The sequence below is a fragment of the Medicago truncatula genome, chromosome 4, assembly GCF_003473485.1.
Source record: "Medicago truncatula cultivar Jemalong A17 chromosome 4, MtrunA17r5.0-ANR, whole genome shotgun sequence".
Classification (NCBI taxonomy): Eukaryota; Viridiplantae; Streptophyta; class Magnoliopsida; order Fabales; family Fabaceae; genus Medicago; species Medicago truncatula.
In genome coordinates this window covers 2,964,244-2,972,259 of record NC_053045.1, presented here as the reverse complement: position 1 = coordinate 2,972,259, position 8,016 = coordinate 2,964,244, and the positions used below count along the sequence as shown (strand labels likewise).

Genomic DNA, 8,016 nt, shown 5'->3' with positions numbered 1-8,016 from the left:
ATATGTAAGACAATTGATATTTAACTTTTCTTGTATCATATGAGTACCATTGCTATGCTCTCTCTATCATCAAAGGATTTTTTTTTATGCTTTCTATCATCAAAGGTTTGATGAGTTAATTAAAAAAATAATGAATTCTAATGATTAGCAATGTTTTTACATTTCATAATAATCATTATAATATTTGAAAAAGCTTTTCATAATCCATTTATAGATAAAAATATTTAATTGTTTTTAGTGCAATAGGCACTTTTTTTATTTGTCAAGGTGCAAGAGGCACTTTATACACTATAAAAGTGGTCCAGTCATATTCTTTTTGTTACATGCAAAGGGAAAAAATATGACTAAAACTCTTAAATTCATATATATTATGATTTTATTTCTTTCCCTATTTCTTGTTGTAGAAAGTGTTTTCAGTAAGCAATTTTTCTAATCCTTTTAAAATTTCATTCTCTAGTGCAGTATGTATTTTCTTTAAAGTACTGTATGTAACTTGTACACACTCTTTTATGTTTTTTTGTCAAAGAACACTTTTATGTATTTTTATTTTTTAGTAACATAATTTTATTCTATTTTATTAATTACAGCTGGTATTCCATGTAAGATTGATGAAGACTGTCCACAATTACCAAGGCCGGGGTCTTCGAAGAGCATCAACTATTACTGCTTTGCCCATCAATGTTTTTGCTATATACAAATAGGATAATGATAACGATGCCTCGAGGGCATTGATTAAGCATCTAAAACAAGCAAGTTTTTATGAAAATGTTGTGTAATCATTACTTGATCAAAAGTAACATCTTATATTCCCAAGACAAAAGTGCTATTTGTAGAATCCTTAACCAAATACCCTGAGGGCAATGGTTAGCAAGATCCATAAAAATAAAATAAATAAAAGCCACGCCAAAAGTGGAACTGCCAAAGGGTATTTTTGCCTTTTTTTTTTGGTCAAGTGGTTTAGCGGCTGGAGAAATTCACCTTAAAGGTGAAATAGTGGGATGTCCGGAGTTCGAACTCCGACCCCTACATATATAATACTTTTTTCATACAAACAAAGAAAAAACATTTTTTTTCATCGATTTGCTAGAAATAATTATACAAAGTCATATCTCTTTTGTCTTTCTAGGTAAAATCTAACCACCACTATTATACTAATGTATTTTTTCTTTTGCCAGAGGAGTGTTATAAATATTATAAGTGGGTGTTCATATAGCAAATGGATTAGTGAGTCTTACTCTTAGACTATTGAGTTTGTTCCCTAAGTTATTGCATTTCTCTATAAACAGAGCTGACATATAACATACTTAAATACATCAAAGAATAATAAAATATTTCTCTCTCGTCTCTCTTCCTCTTTTTTTGCACAAGTTAAAATGAGATATATTAATATTGCGAATGAAACACCATGCACAAGATGTGCAAAGAGTGGGACACCACTAAGTATTTACAAACAACCTGGTGCCAAAAGGGCCGACACCGTCAATCAAAAATAACAAAAAATTACGGATGCACTCCCATACAAAGAAGCGGACGAGTACACCAGTCATAATAACTGTAATTAAATGAAGTAGTCTTTGCTTTCATCCACAAAAAAGAATTGCATTTGACTTTGTCCAAAAGATTGACAGAATGTGATGCATCGTTTTGGAAGATACGTTTGTTTCTGTCTTTCCATATCAACCAAACACAAGCATACCAAATAGCTGTATAATAGGAGTATGTACACCGAGGAAAACCCGCCATAAAACAAAACTGAATGTGATATTGTCGTAAATCATTAGAATAAACCAAAGACAAGTCTAACCAAGCTACTACCAATGACCATAAAATTAAGGAATTACCACATTATGTTACCTTTTTCAACTAACTTATATTACTTACTGTTAATTAATTTAAACTATACCAACTAAACATTATGTTAATTTTTTTAAATTTGAACTTTTTCCATTTTTTTTTTTTTGGTACAAAACTTTTTCCATATTTTACTTACACGCAATAGAGATATTTATAACAAACCGTGCGATATCACAGGTAGTTGCCCTATATTTAATTGTGACGCTTTGTGAAATATTCAAATTAAATATTTTAATTTTTTTTTATAAGATATATAATGTTTTTTGTTATAATTTATGATATTACAATTTTACACTTTAAAAAAAGAAGTCATTGATATTTAACTTTTCATGCATCATATGAGTACCATTGCTATGCTCTCTTTCTATCATCAAAGGATTTTTTTTTTACGCTTTCTATCATCAAAGGTTGATGAGTTAATTAAAAAAATAATGAATTCTAATGATTAGCAATGTTTTTTTTGTCAAAAAAAAAGGTGCAAGAGGCACTTTTTTTTTTTTTGGATGCAAGAGGCACTTTATATACACTATAAAAGTGATCAAATCATATTCTTTTCGTTACATGTAAATGAAAAAAAATATGACTAAAACTTTTAAATTTATACATGTTATGATTTTATTTCTTTCCCTATTTTTTGTTGCAGAAAGTTTTTTCGGTAAGCAATTTTTCTAATCCTTTTAAAATTTCATTCTCTAGTGTTGTATGTAATTTTTTTTAAAATACTATATGTAATTTGTACACACTCTTTTATGTTTTTTTCAAAGAATTCTTTTATGTATTCTTAGTAACATAATTTTATTCTATTTTATTAATTACAGTTGATACTCCATGTAAGATTGATGAAGACTGTCCACAATTTCAAAGGCCGTGGAGTCAGATCGTCAAGTATTACTGCATTGCCGATCAATGTTTCTACTATATAAAACATATAAAATAAAATAAATAAAAGCCACACCAAAAGAGGAACTGCCAAGGGTATTTTTGTTTTTTATAAAAAAAAAATAATAATAATAAAAACATTTTTTTTCATCGATTTGCTTGAAATAATTATGCAAAGTCATATCTCATTTGTCTTTTTTTGTAAAATCTTTTTTTTTTTTTTGAAGAAACTAAAATGAAATATATTAACAAGAATATCGTAATTGTTATAGCACAAGGCGTGCCAAAACAATCACGAAAAGAACAACATCCAGTAAGATTACAACAAAGTCAATCGATGTCCATACATACAAGCGGGCTCGACCATCAACTATGAGTACCAAAAGTAAAGAACACATTACTAGCTTTCAACCACCACAGAGAATTTGATTTCACTTTATCTAACAACTGTGGTAGAGAACAATTACGGCCACGAAACAACCTGTCATTCCGTTCATTCCATAAAACCCAAACACACTGAAGCCAAATCAAGTGGAAGAAAGATCGACGCGATTTCAAGCCACCTGCATATTGAATAAATTGCATAAAATGATCCGAAGGAGCAGGAGAATCTACCCCTTTAACACCAAGCCAAGCCCGCACCATAGGCCACAAAGCACCGAAGAACGGACATGATAAAAACACATGAGACACATCTTCAACATGCCCACATTCCGTGACGCAAAGCCTAGCCTCCATCGGTAAAATTCCGTGATTTGTCAGATTAGCTTTAGTAGGTAAGCGATCCCTCAACAATCGCCAAGCATGGACTGAAACTTTTAGAGGTACCTGTTTGTGCCAGATTAACTCCATATTTTGATGAATATGAGGTTGTTCCTATGATGTCAACAAGTCATATACCCCATGAACAGTATAGCCACCAATCGGATCCGGTAACCACACCCATCTGTCAGTAACAGATTCCTGCAAAGAGACTGTTAGTATTAAAGCCCTACACTCCTCTACCAATTGGTCCTCCTCCCACACCCATAAGCGGCGACGCCACCACCACGCTCCCCCACCATCCTCCACCCCCAACAAGAACATGTTCCTTACCGTGATTGCTTTATTGATGGCTAAGTCATAAAGACGCCTAAAGCGCTCACACAACGGAACACTACCACACCAACAATCTCGCCAAAAATCGGTATCAGCTCCATCCCCCACCCTCCTCCTAACACAATCTGCAAACCAACCCTCCCCACCCTCGCCTATCCCATCTCTAATCCTGACTATCTCCCTCCACCACGAAGAACATATCCGGCCCCATCCTCCGGCCCCCATCCTAATCACCACTATTATACTAATCTATTTTTTTCTTTTGAAGAATCCAATATAAAATTAACATAATAGACACTATCCAAACACAAAGTCTGCATGAAGTCGTAAGCAACAAAAGTCATACAGATGTACTTCAAAGCCAACCCATCTAAAAAAAATAAAAAATAGTTAAGTGAACTGTCAATGGCAAACTAAGAGATTTACTACAAAACATGCAAATTAAATAATAAATTACAAATCTTAGCTTTAAAATATTATATTGATGTTGAGAACCATCTTATAATCAATCACTATGTCGTCACAATTTTGGTTTTCAACGAGTCATCTATGACCATTTTTCAAAAAATAAAGGGTAAAACTAGTCCCTAAACTATCACTTTCTCACCAACTTGATCTCTATATTAGAATCAACTACAAGGTCCCTAAACTATAAGTAAAATGACATTTTTATACGGTACACAGGTAAGAGACTTAATATAGCCTTTACCTTAGAATCCACCTATATCTATGCATTGAATTTGTTTTATCATTTTCTTTCTGAACTTAGTGACATCTTTATTAAAACATTCATTATTTAAACCAGTTGTTTTCGAATTAAAAAAAAAAAGTGTAACACATGTATACTCTTGCAGATAAACGAAGTGTCAAATACTACCGGAAACTCATATACATAATGTTGGAACATTGGTGTGAAGTTGGAAGGAAAATTGGAAGATTAAACACCAAGTAATTATATTTGATCTAGTGTTGTGTGAATTGAAAAATTAGAGTGTGGGGGTCCCACATAAAATAGAACACACACATTAGTAGTGTTTAAATTGCGGTATTTAATTTTAATTATTTGATAATGATAAAAATAATAGTAATTATTATTTTTATTGTGAATATCACTTCCCATAAATTTAGCTTATGTTGGTTGTGATAAGATTAAGAATGGAACTGAAGTCTGTTTCCAATGAATTTGTTTCCTCCACTTTTGCGTATTTGTTTCTTTTTGATCTTATTCACAAGTGTTGTTGATTAATGGCTAAGTTTCCTTTTGACCTCATCCATTAGAGTAACTGCTTCTACAAATTTAGCTAAACCAGCTACAAAATTTCATTTCTATATAAATAGATGACTCCACTCAGTTCAAAATAACACCAAATAGTTCTATTGAGTCGTCGAGAACTCTTTTTCTCTTCTCCATCCAACTTGTAATAAGAATGGTCTTAAGTGCTATTATTCTCCTCATCTTCTCATCTCCTGTTTCGTGGAACTCTTAAAGGGATATTACCATAGTCTCTTTTCGGTTATAATGTCTCTTCGAAATTAAGAATGGTCTTAAGTGCATAGTCCCTTCAATAATATACGTCCATTTGGAATAAAAATTATTTTTAAGATCAAAGTCCCTTTTTAGGAATAACCTCCCTTCAGATTATGAATGATCTTAAAAGTATAGACCTTTTTCGATATATTCTTCCTTTAAAGAAACTGAAGGTTAGAATGGTGGTAAACCCATATTTGAGTGGTTGTAGTACCATATAGATATTTTGCGGAGAACTTAAATGTTAGAATGGTGGTAAGATCATATTTAATATAGTGGTCTTAGTGTCATATTTGAGGGTGTAAATCTCGAACGATTTTCTATAGTGCAACAGTTAATTGCATAGTTGTAGCTAAACTTGTTTTATCCTGGACGCGGCATGGTAGATAGTCTACCTTGCACAATTTTGGACAGTACCACGAAACATCTTAAAGAAAACGACCTGGTCGTGACTCAATCTAGTAACAACTTCGATAGATAAAAATTATTTTAAAAAATAGATTTGAAAATTCAAAATACGACAGTTTAGAACTCCGAAAACAACACAAAATTGTGTGGTTTCAGTTGAAACACAAGTGAAAGTGTCCAACCTTAATATGTTGACTTATATGACAAATAACATAAAAATATACTAATTTTGTGTGATGTGTATTTTTTTTGTGTAAGTTTTTTTCGAGCGAAAAAATACTTTCCTACCTTAGTATGTTGCATATAACTTTTTTTTTTTGTGCAAATCTTTCTAATTAATTTAATTACAATTATAAATACATCAATAATAAATTTACAAACATTTTAGCAGCATTTTTTTTCCTTCTTTTTTTAACATTTTAATTTGATACAATTTTTTTTCATTTAAATTGACTAACTAATCATAATCATGTATTTGTTTTTCCTTGGTTGTTTTCCCTCTGTAGACTGTATTAATGAGATAATTATTGTGATTTATTGATTTCTTTGGTTATAATAAAATTCATAATTTTACATATTTAAATTCAAATAATAAATACCCGAAAACAGATCATAAATTTACTTTGTAGATTTGGTGTTAAACTTTTACAGTATTCGATGGAATCCAGCTTCAAATATTGCTACTAATATAAAATACAAGGAAAACTTTTTTCGGTTAAAAACCTCTTTTTTTTTCAATAAATTGGTCCTTTGAACCAGAAAATATTTTCATAACTACCCTCTTTTCATCAAACTAAGTTAAAAAGAAATATTATGCAAACATTTAATGCTAAGTTGGTTGGTCGAAATTCATTGCTCTCAAAACTAATGTTCATATGTGTATCATACGGTCTTAGTTTGAAATGAAATCATTTGATTACTTGATTTATAATGTTGTTCATAAAATATTTATCGGTAAAATTAAGTTTGAAGTTGGAAACAAGTATGATAAAATGTGTATAAGTAACCGTGTTTGGTATTATAGACACTTTTTAGACCAGACACCTCAATGTTAAATTGTAACGTAAACGTTTTTTAACGAAGTTTGATGAAAAAATCGTAAAATTATAAATATTTTATGACGACCCATTTGTTATAAAGAAAAAAAAATAAAGAACTAATGTGATAAAAAAAAAAACTTAAAGAACCACAAGAGGTATTTGACCACTTTTTTACTTCAAATTGTCAATATAAATATAGTATCATGTTGTAGAGGTTGGATATTTTTTTTATTGTAATAAATATACTGAGTTTAAATATAATATATTTCTTTTTTTTTTTAATAAAAAAACGGAAAAGATGATATTTTATTAATAAGAGTGACACTAATGTCTAAAGGGAAATGTTAACGAGTGCTTTCGGAGCATTTGTTAAGGGTCTTAAATAGTAATTTTTTTTATTATTTTTTTTATAAAAACATGTTATCTAATGCATTGGAAATTGAACTTTTTGACCTTTTAAAAGAATAATTTCTTAATTTAAAATGCTTAAAGAGTATATCGGTCGACACCGTTAACAAGACCATGTCTAAACTACAACCGTCTTAGGTGATATTTGAACTCAATGCTTTAAGAATACAAGATTACAACGTGAAAATCTAATATATGAGCTGCCATCTCTTGGACAATGAATAATATATAAAAGCAAATATCTTAATATAACAACATCATATATTTATTTCACAAAAATATATATCTTTATTATTATTTTATGGTTTATACTAAATTTACTTTAAATACAAGGTGATTTATATGTCAAATAACTTAAATATACATTAATTTTATGTGAGATGTATTTATTTTTTGTGTAATTTTTCAAACGAAGGATGTGGTAGATTAAAATAAAAAGGAAATAGAATGACGATGGGACAAAAATCTGACCCTGTAAATCTACACATCATAGTGGGTAATAAAGACATTGCTAAAATACACAAAAGTGAAACACACTCAAATAGGTAATAGACCGACATCCCTAACGAGTAAAAAACAGGATCCGAAAGAAATGAGCATCCATCACGAGCACACACAACCCAACAAACCAACGTACATGGATGAAACTATATTGCAAAAAAAAAAAAAAAAAAAAAAAAAAAGTGTATGAACCTCTTGGGATCACAAAATTATAGACGATCCCAAAAAACCAGAACCCAACTCTTAAAACATGTTGAAGGAAAACATTGTAGCATCCACTAACCGACAATCCACTCTAAC

At 30.4% G+C, this 8,016-nt stretch overlaps 2 long non-coding RNA genes across 2 annotated transcripts; both read left to right on the top strand.

The window, feature by feature from the left end:
• The first annotated feature begins 318 nt into the window (after positions 1–318).
• Positions 319–923, top strand: LOC112421109 (uncharacterized). Its single transcript, XR_003011092.2, has 2 exons — positions 319–416; positions 588–923. It is a non-coding gene; the product is annotated as an uncharacterized lncRNA (long non-coding RNA).
• A 1,493-nt stretch (positions 924–2,416) lies between these two features.
• Positions 2,417–4,992, top strand: LOC25491352 (uncharacterized). The gene is made up of 3 exons (XR_003011093.2): positions 2,417–2,509; positions 2,673–2,829; positions 4,686–4,992. It is a non-coding gene; the product is annotated as an uncharacterized lncRNA (long non-coding RNA).
• Positions 4,993–8,016: the final 3,024 nt, after the last annotated feature.